This window comes from Diceros bicornis, unplaced genomic scaffold, assembly GCF_020826845.1.
Source record: "Diceros bicornis minor isolate mBicDic1 unplaced genomic scaffold, mDicBic1.mat.cur scaffold_97_ctg1, whole genome shotgun sequence".
Lineage (NCBI taxonomy): Eukaryota > Metazoa > Chordata > Mammalia > Perissodactyla > Rhinocerotidae > Diceros > Diceros bicornis.
This window is the reverse complement of record NW_026691866.1, coordinates 837969-851054: the sequence shown is the minus strand read 5'-3', so window position 1 is coordinate 851054 and position 13086 is coordinate 837969. Positions and strand designations below refer to the sequence as shown.

Genomic DNA, 13086 nt, shown 5'->3' with positions numbered 1-13086 from the left:
GGAAAGGAAGAAAACTATCTCTATTAGCAGATGACATGATTGTTTACATAGAAAAAAAGAGAATCTCATGGAATCTATAGCAAAGCTCTTAGAATGAATAAGTGAGTTCAGCAAACACAGGATATAAGGTAATATGCAAAAATCAAGTGAATCTCTATATACTAGCAATAAACAACCAGAAAGTAAAATTTAACAAAACCAGACCATATGTTTCACTGCAAGGATATACAGACAGCAAGCAAACACATGAAAAGATGTTCAACATTATTAGCCATTTGAGAAATGCAGATTACAACCACAATGAGGTATCACTACACACCAATCAAAATGGCTGAAATTAAAAATACTAACAATGTCAAATAACTGGCAAGAATGAGGAGAAACTGTGTCACTCACACATTGCTGGTGGAAATGTAAAACGGTTCAGCCACTCTGGAAAACAGTTTGGCAGTTTCTTTTAAAACTAAAGTTGCAACTACCATACGACCCAGCAATTGCCCTCTTGGATATTTATGCCAGAGAAATGAAAACTTATGTTCACACAAAAACCTATGCATGAATGTGTATAGTAGCTTTATTAACAATTGCCCAACACTGGAAACAATCCAGATGTCCTTAAGTGAGTGTCTGCTTAAACAAATTGTGGAGCATCCATATCATGAAATACCACTCAGCAATAAAAATGAACAAACCATTGACACACGTAACAACTTGGATGACTCTCCGAGGAATTATTCTGAGTGAAAAGAGCCAATCCCCAATAGTCACATATATGATTCCATTTATATAATATTATTGCAATGACAAAAATCATAGAAATAGAGAACAAATTAATGTTGCCAGGGATCAGGGATAAGATGAAAGGAGAAAGTAGGGGTGGCAATAAGAAGGCTACATGAGGTATCCTTGTGGTAGAGTAACTGTTCTGTATCTTGATTGTTTCAATATCATTATTCTGGTATTACACTACAGTTGTGCAAGATGTTACCATTGGGGGAAACTGAGTAAAGCCTACCCAGGTCTCTCTCTATTATTTCTTCCAACTGATATGAATCTACAATTATCTCAATAAAAATGTCAATTAAATATAATAGATTTAATAAAACACTCATTTTTAAAAGTACCATTTATAATAGCACTAATAAAAATACAACACAAGTATAAATCTAATAAAATATGTACGGGAACCATACACTGAAAACTATAAAACACTGATGAAATAAATCAAAGATCTATGTAAATGGAGAGATATATCATGTTCATGGATTGGGAGAGTAAATATTGTTAAGATGTCAATTTTCCTCTGGCCGGCCCCGTGGCTTGGTGGTTAAGTGCGCGCGCTCCGATGCTGGTGGCCCGGGTTCGGATCCCGGGCGCGCACCGAGGCACCACTTCTCCGTCCATCCTGAGGCCGAGTCCCACGTACAGCAACTGGAAGGATGTGCAGCTATGACATACAACTATCTACTGGGGCTTTGGGGGGAAAAAATAAATAAATAAAATCTTTAAAAAAAAAAAAAAGATGTCAATTTTCCTCAAGTTGTTCTATAGATTCAACAAAATCCCACTCAAAAATCCCAGTAGGATTATTTATAGATATTGACAAAAGTATTATAAAATTTAAAGAGGCAAAGTAATTAGAATAGCCTAAACAAATTTTGAAAAAGAACAAAGTTGGAGGACTCACACTACCTGCTTTCAAGACTTATGGTAAAGCTGGGATAATCAACACAGTGTGGTACTTGTGAACAGACAGACACATCAGTGGAACAGAATACAGTTCAGAAACAGATCCTCAACGTAGCCAACTGATTTTTGACAGAAGTGCGAAGGAAATTCAATGGCAAAGGATAGTCTTTTCACGAAACGGTACTGGGACAACTGTACATCCATATGCTAAAAAAAAAAAAAAAAAAATAGGACTCAACTCTACACTAACCTCACACCTTATCCAAAAAACTAACTTGGAAACGGATCACAGGCCCAAATGTAAAACCTAAAACTACAAAACTTCTAGAAGGGAGTAGAAAAGAAACTCTTTGTGACCTCGGGTTAGGTAAAAAGTTCTAAGAGAAACATCAAAAGCATGTTCCATAAAATAAAAAAATTAATTAATTGGATGTCATCAAAATGATAAACTTTGCTCCACAAAAGACACTACTAGGGGCCGGCCCGGTGGCGCAAGCAGTTAAGTGCACACGTTCCGCTGTGGCGGCCCGGGGTTCGCCGGTTCGAATCCCGGGTGTGCACCGACGCACCGTGTGTTAAGCCATGCTGTGGCGGCGTCCCATATAAAGTGGAGGAAGATGGGCATGGATGTTAGCCCAGGGCCAGTCTTCCTCAGCAAAAAAAAAAAGAGGAGGATTGGCATTGGATGTTAGCTCAGGGCTAGTCCTCCTCACAAAAAAAAAAAAAAAAAAAAGACACTACTAGTAAAATTCAAAGATACACCACGAACAGGAAGAAAATGTCTGTACATCACATATTTGGTAAAGAACTTTTATTTGATATACACAACAACTTTCAAAGCTTAACAATAAGAAAACCTATTTTTTTTAAATGGGCAAAAGATATGAACACTTTGCAAAGAAGATATTTGTACAGTAACAACGCACAGGAAAAGATATTTGACATCATTAGTCATGAGGGAAATGCAAATTCAAACCACAATGAGATACCACTACACACCTATTAGAATAGCTAAAATAGAAGAAAAATTGACACCACCACGCACTGACGAGGACGCAGAGCAACTGGAACCCTCGTACATTGCCGATGGCAACGCAACAGGGCACCTCCACTCTGGGAAACAGTTTGGCGGTTTCTTACCAAGTTAAACAGTTACTTGCCATATAACCAAGCAATCCATCTCCTAGGTACAAACTCAATAAAAACAAAAACACATGATCATACAAAAACTTGTATGCAAATGTTTATAGCAGCTTTTTTCATAATCACCCAAACTAGAAAAAACTCAAATGCCCTTCAACTTATGATTGGATCAACAAAGTGGTACATTAATGCCTTGGAATACAACTCAGCAATTAAATGGAACAACTACCAGTACACACAAAAACATGGAGGCATCTGAAATGCATTATGCTAAGTGAAAAGAGCCAGACCCAGAGGCTACATACTCTATGCCTCATATATTTTTCTAGAAAAGGCAAAACTATAGGGATAGAGAACAGATCTGTGGTTATTGAGATGCATGGGAGGGTTTGACTATAAAAGGGCAGCATGAAAAAACATTTTTAGGTGATTGTGGTGGCGGCCACATGGTTCTATGCATCTGTCAAAACTCATAGAACTGTACACCAAAAAGAGTAAATTCTGGTGTATGTTAACTAAAAAATAAATTTATACAAACCATATGTATATATGGAAACTTTGTTTTAAATAAAAGTATATATATGGCTCAAAAGGCAAATATCAAAATACTAACGTTGGTGTCTATGAGTGATAAATATTTTTCTCTGTAATTTAAAACTAATTTTTATATAGAATATGATTTTTCTGAAATCTGACTATATATGTACACACACATATATACATATACACATATATATCTGAAGTCTGACTCTCTCTCTGCGTTTCTGTGTGTGTATAAAGTTCTGAAATGAATACAATCTTCAAGCACTAAAATGCTAAGATGCACAGAAAATTAGAGATAATCAAGATGGAATATATTTTCTTTCCTATGGTTTCCTTATTGTACAAATATTGTACAAATTATTGTACAAAATATTGTACAAATTTTCTATAATTCTATGTATCGCTTTTGAAATTAAATTAACACAGCCTGACAGGTCTAAATATAAGTCAGTATGAAGAGGGTAGGCCATTGTCTAACTGACATTTTAGAATTCCATGCTCCTAAAGCATTGTAATGAACACATCCCGAATTCTCAAGATTCAAAATGACAGTGTTCTTGCCATTTTGCAAATTCAAGCAATTTCTCTGGTTGTGCTTGATTAGCCTGTGTTGATCAGGCCTATGGAAGCCACATCCTGTATCTTGCTCCCTTCCGCAGTGGGTCTGATCAAGGGGTCTCTCACATTCAAAGAGAACTCTGTGCTCAGAGGGCAGGACTAACCTTCAGGTGGGAAATGGGCCCTTTAACTGTCTAGCCACAGGCTTCTAGACACAAAAGAAAGCTCTGTTGCTATGGAATCCTAAGCAGAAAGATTTTCCCAAGCATGCTTTGGATCACAGGCACGTCTGATTCAAGACGGAAAATTGTACTATCGTTCACGGTTCCACAGAAACACATGACATTTCAGGAGAACACAGAGAAACAAATGAAAACCCTCAAGAGCAGCTACCAATTTTGCTAAATGTTATACCAGATGCGGGGGACGGTGGGGATGGGAAAAGAAGTGACCTCAACGAGTGGTCAGATGACTTTCTGTAATTTAAAAAACAGTTGCAACTAAGAAAGAGGATGGGCGATTATATCACCAGCTATTTCCCCCACGCTGAAAAAACCAGGCCCCTGTTTTATGTCTGATCCAAAAGAAATGCTTTCAAAGAAGGTGAAGAAGATTCTACGCAATGTGTTATACTCGCAATTCTTCCCCTAGGTTAGGAAACAGCATTATATAATCCCTAAAATTTATGTGCACATGTCAGGGTCAAGTCTGATTCTACCGAAAAAAAATGTGCAGTTTCACCCTCTTTGTATAATATCCAAAAAAAAAATAAAACACCCACCTAACTTTGTTCACTGAGTACTCAATGAATTACTGGCCTTCGCATGGCACTCTGTGGTTTTGACTGGCAAGCTAAGTACCATAGTTACATAATAATATACAGAATCTCTTCTCAAGATATTTCATTTCCTATTTAAAATTAAGCCATGAACTAGAGTCAAGAATATTTTATAAGTCTATCAGTAAATATGAGACCAAATGCATTATTTAGGATACTTATGCAGTTTGTTTTTCCTTTTTCACACTTTTTTAAAGGTCAAAAATTCTTAACATGTCTAAAAGTGAAAATGTATCCTCCAGGTATACTTGATGATTTCCTGCTCTTTGAACACCCCAAGCTTTTCCACATCTGAGCCCTTATTTATCTTGCTCCCTCTGTGATTTTCTTAAATTCTTTTGCAATACGGATTTAGATAACAAAAATAAATACTTAGATTATATTACTTTAAACCTCTACAAAAATGCCTTCAACCAGTCAAAATATAGGACCATACCTTTGGCTGTCATAAAAATCAGATATAAGAAACATCAAGTGTAAGAATATTTCTATACCATATTCTGCTAAAAAAACAATCAAAAGCATTACTTACTATGCTACTCGATGTCCTTTATATGACAATCTGAGTGATAAATAACCTTGAAAAGTCAGTGCTTGGAAAGAACTGGATGTTTCCTGATAAATTGTTATGGTTCCTTTATTCCAACACTACAGACAATGCAATCAAACGCGTATTCTTTTTCGCCTTGGCTGCCCTGAAGAGTAGCTAAATTTGTTTCTCAATTGCAATAAATAATCTATCCCTGGTGTCTAATACATATTTTTCTCTTCCTTTTATTTTAAAGTTGTAATTTTTTACAACACGTTTTTAATTATGTCACAGTAAGAGTCACCCTAAATATGTTTTGAAATACGTTTAAATATGTGTTAAAGGCAGAATTAATATATCAAAGCTGTGTCCTACAAGACATTCCATGTTAACTTACAAAACAAAAGCAGTGTGTCCCAGAGTTGCATTTATCAAACCAGAATGCGCAAAGAAATCACCTAGAGGTCTTCTTAAAGTGTAGATTCCGATTCAGAAGGTCTGGGATGGAGCCCGAGCTTCCACATTTCTAGCAGGCTCCCAGATAAGGTCCATCCTGCTGGTCCTCAGACCACACTTTGAGGAGGCAGGCCCTGAGCAATCTTCCGCCCATGCATGAATGACAAGTCAGTACAGGAGGAATAAAGAGTAAAATGGAGCCTTTCGAGATGATAACTCTCAAAATGGTGAGTACCACAAACTACAGCAAATGAGATAGCCAGATGTTTGTTTCAATCTTTGCAAATCAAAATATTCCAAACCCAGCATCAAAATTAATTTTTAATAATGAATGTCCAGTTCACGTTTTCCAAAGAAGCTGATTCTGACTCATGTATCCATCAGACAGTCTACCATATACATCTGAATAAAGTTCTAGTTGTATGTTTCAAAAATCCCTATTATTTTGAATGTTTGAGAAGGAAATAGGACAAGAAAAGAATACTCACTGAAAATTTGGAAAGGGAAAGTTTCCATTTATTCAAATGTCTACTAAACACCCATCATACTCCAGCCTTACACTGAGGCCTCAAACTAGAGTTGCCTTTTTCTTTTAATTTATTTATGCTCATTTTATTCTGATTCCCCATTTTTATTATCTTTAGGGGCAAGTATCCTTTAATGAGTGAATAAGTGAATGAATCTGCATCATTTGAAGAAGATTCATCAGCTGTGATACTGGTTAAGGAAACACTTGGACATCAGGTAGTTTAAATTTTCTTTCTTTCCAGGTTATTTCCAGTTAAGAGTATTCCTTCTCTAGGCATGACATGTCGCATAATGATAATTTCTAGAATACTTCCCAGTAAAGCGAAGACCTAGTTTTCCCAATGTTGGTCAATTTTTATAGATTCTCATATTGTCCATTGTTATATGTATGTCTTCTCTGCATAGCTTCATGGATTCAGTAGGCAAAAACCTGTATTTTGGTGAAAGCTAAAATTAACCAGTTATCTAACATACATAAAGAACTAGCTGAATCACTACATAAGCACAACATTTAAGTTTTTCTTCTGGGTCAGAGGATTGAGAGCCAAGTGTACTAGTTTTCTATTGCTGCTGTAACAAATTACCATAAATTTAGTGGCTTAAACTACAGGCATTTATTATTTTACACTTCCGGAGGTCAGAAGTCCAGAATGGTTCTCACTGGGCTAAAATCAAGGTGTCAGCAGCTCTGTGTTCCTTCTGGACGCTCTAGGGGAGAATTTATTTCTTTGCCCTTTCCAGCTGCTAGACACCTCCCACATTCCTTGGATCTTGGCCCATTCTTCCATCTTCAAAGCCAGCAATGTTACATCTCTCTGTGATTTTCTTCCACAGTCACATCTTCTTCCATCTGACCCTTCTCTTCTGCCTCCCTCCATTTTCAAGAACTCTTGTGATTACACTGGGTCCACCATGGATAATCTGGGATAATCTCCCTATTTTAAAGTCAGCTGACTAGCAACCTTAATTCCCCTTTGCCATGTAACTTAACATATTCACAGTTTCTGGGGATTAGGATGGAGACATCTTTGGGGTCTCATTATTCTGCCTACCATGCCAAGACAGTGGTCCATTTCCATTTAATAACTTGAATTTTCCTAAAGCACTTTAGTTATCTTGAAGCTCTTGGGGAATAACAATATACGATTACTGATAGCAATAACTTGCATTTCAGTTTTTAACCATGAGCTCTGATTCTATCAAGATGACTCACATACTCAAAGAAAGATACGGATATAGCTGGAATGGCCACTGCCACATAACCATCTGCTCCCAGATACACGTAGCCTGAGCTTCCCGATTTACGTTCCAGTAAACTGAGGCCATGGAACATAGAATCAGACTGTGGCCACCAGGATAAATGTCCTGACACTGCAATCCAAGCTGGTTAGAAAAAGGGCCTTCTCGTTAAAGTTTAGAGAAGGTAAATCATCTTCCAAAATTGCTCTAGTGAGCTTAGAATCATTAAAATTGTCCAGGGCACAAAATAAGAAAGTTTATTCGGTTTTTTTTTAAACACACAAAAAATGAAAGTGAAATGGGTAAATTCTAGTAGCCAAATCTTTTCCTGCCATTACTAAAGATTGACAGGTTGGTTGTTTTAACAGCTGTCCAATGTTTAAGCTCTGAAGACTTTAAATCTCTAATAATAAAGAGAGTAACACTTCGCATGAGTGTTTTTATGACTATATTCTAGACACTGTGTTTATGACTATATTCTAGACATTCTCACAGGAAGTCTTGATTAAAGATAATTATTATATTTCAATCAGAGGCCACAGAGAGTAAAAAGTTTGAACGATTGGCTGAAGGCTCCATACAGACTGAATCGAAATATGAAACAAAGTAAAAGTTTCAAATTTGAATTTATGGCCTGCCTGAATTCTGATAGACAAAAGCATAGTTGCCGTGATGAGTGTAACTTAAAATAGGCAAGTCCAATCATCAAATGCTATATAAATATACACTGCATGACAGTTTTAAGTAGAACCAAGTTGGCTCTGCTACAGTTTCATGTCACCCAAAGGTTAGGCGAGGGAATGGTTTCTTGTGAGTTATTTTTTTTAAATAAGGAAGATCAGCCCTGAGCTAACACCCACTGCCAATCCTCCTCTTTTTGCTGAGTAAGATTGGCCCTGGGCTAACATCCGTGCCCATCTTCCTCTACTTTATATGGGAGGCCGCCACAGCATGGCTTGATAAGTGGCACGTCAGTCTGCACCCAGGATCCGAACCTTCGAACCCCAAGCAGCCGAAGCAGAGCGTGTGAACTCAACCGCTATGCCACAGGGCTGGCCCCAGCGGTGTTTTTTAACACTCAGTAAGCAATGCCAGTGTGAGAAGCAGTCATATCTCATGGGTTAACCAACACCCTCAACTTCTACCCCTCTCACCTGTTGACCCCGTCCTCTGCTCCCCCAAAACTGTACCTAATGCAGAGGTGCTTCTGAGAACTGTTCACAGTTCCTGTGGCTCTGGCGGAGTCTCCAGCAGTATCCAGCAGCTCAGCACTGTTCCTTGGCAACACGCAAATGGGCCAGCTCTAAGCAAGATCTGACTGAGGAATGGTATAAGGTAGTCATCCAAGAGGAATTTTGTTCACACGGCCCCTAAAAGAACTCTGAAAATCTATGCACATATTTTTAAAGAACATCTAAACATTTTTAACATAAGTTTAAACATTTGAGAAAGGGACATGATTTCTAACACTCTGATACATATTTATTGGAACCTCAGGGCTGCAGGTTTCCCTCATTCATCTATGGAAAATGTCTGCTATATAACATAATTGGCAGAGCCAATTGTCATTTACAGGCCAGTCAACCAATAAGACTTTCTGTTAAAACAAGTCTGACTTCGTTTTTCAATCAAATATGAAGATAGTCCTGGTGGCAACCATCTACCTTCTGAGTGCTTAAAAGGAACAGATAAATACAGCACAGAGCCTTGTCATGTGCTCGGCCCTTGAATGAATAGGGAAGAAGAAAGGAGAACTGGCAGGCATCACCCATGTTCAAAGGCAGATCAGTTTCAAGAACCAGATGGAAGTTGAGGGTCTGAAATTGAATCCGCTGAAACACTCTCTGCCCTGAGAAGCCGGGTATGTGCACAGTTGGGATACTGCTGGGAAAAAGAACTTAAATTCCTCTCTGAAAGTACCTAACATGATACAAATATAAGGCAGTATTTCTAAACAAAAACTCTCTGCATTTCTCTGAGGCATCCTAAGCCTTTGTCAATATCTTAAAACAGGTTTCAAGTTCTCTTCATCAATATGGAGGATCAACAATTAGAGATCATAAGCTTGCTTGAGTAGCCAACCTCATGTGTAATCTTGGACAGTTCTAGCATCCCAGGAATCGGTTCTACATTTTCTCTAGTCCTTAGAATTAGTTGCTCTTGTTTTGACTCTCTGCCCTTATTTTATCATCTCTTAGTATATGTTTGACCCAGTCTAAATTAGTCATCTTTCACCCTAAAGTTCCTAGATTCCTCCCCATGTTATTACTGGGCCTTATGCTTCTGTTCTGATTGTCTGGCCCTTTTAGTGCCAGAAGGGGACACGCCTTTAAAACAAACAAACAAACAAACTCCAACTGCCAAGGTTACCAAGTTGTGCAAAAGAGGAGCTGCTTATGCAAACTGCTTCAGACTTTTATACGGGAAGGAAGAGTGCAGAGTCACACTGGAAACGCATTTTGCAAATCTCTCTCCCCTAGTGTTTCTGGAGTAAAAGGTTTTAAGTAAATTACTGACAATGGGCAAAAAAACACATGAAAAAAACACTTTATTAGGTGCTTTCTCTTCTTTAGGAAGAGAATTTTGGTCCTTTCAGAGGAAGCTCCAAGTAATTCGACAATGCCCAGTTTCCTTCAGTTGCTGCAAGTGGATCCCACGGTGGGTGCTCTGGAAAGCACCTTGGGGGCGAACGGGTCTGAGGCCGCTCATGATCAAGGTCGTCCAATCCACTTGCAAAGTTGAGAATCTTGCCGTGTCACCCTAGCAGCAGGTCTGTGTTCCCCTCCAAAGAGCCCACCACCTGGCGCACCCCACCTCCACTCGGGCCCCAGCCAGCAGGTAACGTCGCGCGCTTTAGAAGGTGCTGCTGCGGGGCCGCTGCAGACGCAACCGCCGGGGAAGAGGCGAGGACAGGGGTGGATGCTGCAGGCGCGCGCGCAGGTGCTCGCGCACCCACAAACACACACAGGCTCGGGGTGCGCGGAGGACGGGGGAGGGGCGGGGACGGCCTTACCAGATCAATGAACGTCAGGAATTCCCAGCTCCCTCCGTAGGTCTGATGCGAGGGCATGTCGATGGCCTTGTAGTTGCACGGGATGGAGCAGTAGGACAGCAGGATCGCCACCGCAGCACCTGGCAGGGGACAAGCGCCATGTCCGCCAGAGGCCTGGGCGGGCGCGGCGGCGCCGAGGGCGGGCGGGAGCGCAGGGCGGGGGCGGGCGCCGTGGGAACCCGGGCGCGGCCGGCGGGGCGGGCGGGGGCTGCGGCGGGGCGCCCCCGGGGGACCCGGCGACCTGCGCGGGCGGGGCGATTGCGGGCACTGCTGGCAGCCGGGCGGCGTGGCGTCAGCTCTTTCGTCGCCTCCGTCGTTCTGCTCCTGCGTTCGCGGGGCCCCGGGACACCCGACCGGGGGCGCCCCCTAGGCGTCCCGGCGGTGGGTGGGTGGCCGCCGAGCGCGCTCGAGCTCCGGGGCCGCGGCTGGTGGCATCTGGCGGGCGGAGAGCGACGCGGCCCGGAGAGGGAGGTCGGCAAACCTGCACTGAAGGAGGGGACCCCAGTGTAGACAAACGTTCCAGCCGGGGCATTGCAGCGGAGGTCAAGGGTGGCTCCTGTGGCCAACTGGGGTGCTCTGTGGCCACAGGAGGTGGAGGCGTGAACTTGGGGTGTAAGCCCGCGCCCCGGTGCCCCCGAGTGACTTGCTTTATTTTGGACCCAATTGAATTTTCAGTGTTAAACTACTATTAATCACTATGAAATTCCCTTATAAATTCTATTCCAGTGCCTTGCACTTTTCCACGGGAACTTTATAAATATCATATCAGTATATAATATAACAAGACAGGCTATGCACTTTGGACGAGAGGTGTATACGTGAAAGATTATAAAGGAAAGAGTGTCAGATAACTTTCTGCTACAAGATTACATTCAGCTTAAAAACAAATCATTCTGAGTTTGGATGTAAAACCCGGTGTGTAATTTGATACTAATCTTTTGAGGGTTAAACGGGTTTTGCCCTTTTACTTATTTGTTTTTTCCTACACTACAATACCAGGGCTTCATGGAAGGAAAATAAATATCAACTGGATTCCGTCTGCCTTCCAGTAAATGTTGTCACGCTGAAGTTGCATCAGTCTGTGGGCAGCATTTTTTTTTTTTATCATGATCGCATTTCAGCCAACCAGATGCAGGGTCAGATGATGAAAAGACCACATAGGTATTTCCTGTGGATCCATTTAAAACAGGTGTCCTCTCCAAATAGTCTCTGAGTCAGAGGATGTGGAGGGAGGGCGCAGGGAAAGCCGAGTGTTAGAGAGAAAGGAGCAACTCATGAATGTTTTCCTGAATTTTTCCAATGAAGCTCTAAACCAAAATAAAGAAACCACGTAGATTTCTTTCATTGGCCTTATAATTATGCTAATAGAAATTGATGTCACAAAAATCAAGATAATTCCAAGAAGATTCTACTGGCATAAAACTATTTATTATTGGCAATTTCTACTTTTATTTTTATGGAAAAGTTGGGTCTATTTTTTTAATTGTTTATCCATGTTACATGTTCATAAGATTGCAAAATTAAAAAGTAGATCTATTGAAGATCTGTCTTACTAGGTCCTTAATAAAGTTTTATGAGTTAGAGTGATGTCCTCAGTGTTTGATATACCTTCCTACCTTACAATTTAGAAACTCATTAATGAGACTCTCTGTCCTTATCGTTACAAAATATAATAATATTTTCATAAAGTCATTTAAAATTTTATTCTATGGTCAGTTTCTTTTTAAATAACTATAGGACTAAAATAAGTGATTTGAACTTATTCTAATGTGTTTGCTTTTGTTATTTTGTGATTTTCTAACCACAGTAAGATAGTGAGTTTTGTGTTTGTTCTTTAATCAAACATCTGCATAAATTTTGATTCAAATATTTTATGAGACTGTCAGTCTACAATATCTGGAACTTCTTGGTAACTGTGTATTAACAAGTCCAGGTTGCTCTTTTTGCTTTTTAGACCATATCTAATAATTTTAGTTATGCTTTAAAGGTATTCTTTGTGAAAAAATATTAAGCTATACACAGTTTGTGTTTTTACAGTGTAAAAATACAATGGGGTGTTGCTTTTAAAACATCACTCAGTAGGTTATCCCTTTTTATGAACTATAATACTGTATTCATTGATAAGTATTTACATGATGATTCCATATTCGAGTTACAGAATACTGTTTTTTATTGTATAGAAGAAATATCTGCATGTCACTTTGTCTTTTTCATTCTACCATACAGTTAGTGGGGATGGAGGAGAATAGCCTTATGCAGTTGAGTTTCATGGAAACATATTTCCCAAGGGCAGATTTCTAGGCCCTGTTTTAGCTTCTCATTACGTTAGTGTACTGGGGTGATTGTAACAGCTCCTACTCTTCATATGTGGGCTGAAGATACTCTCCCTTAAGAACTTCTAAAAGCGGACACAGACTCCCCACTCCTTTCTATTTTGGAGGGGAGGGTGTCTGACATACTGGTGATGATAATCCTCGCTAATTTGGGAAATGACAGGGACCCCTGGGTCTC

At 40.0% G+C, this 13086-nt stretch overlaps 1 pseudogene; it reads right to left on the bottom strand.

The window, feature by feature from the left end:
* LOC131403947 (androgen-induced gene 1 protein-like) overlaps window positions 1–10795 on the bottom strand; it is a 36135-nt pseudogene extending 25340 nt beyond the window's left edge.
* Window positions 10796–13086: the final 2291 nt, after the last annotated feature.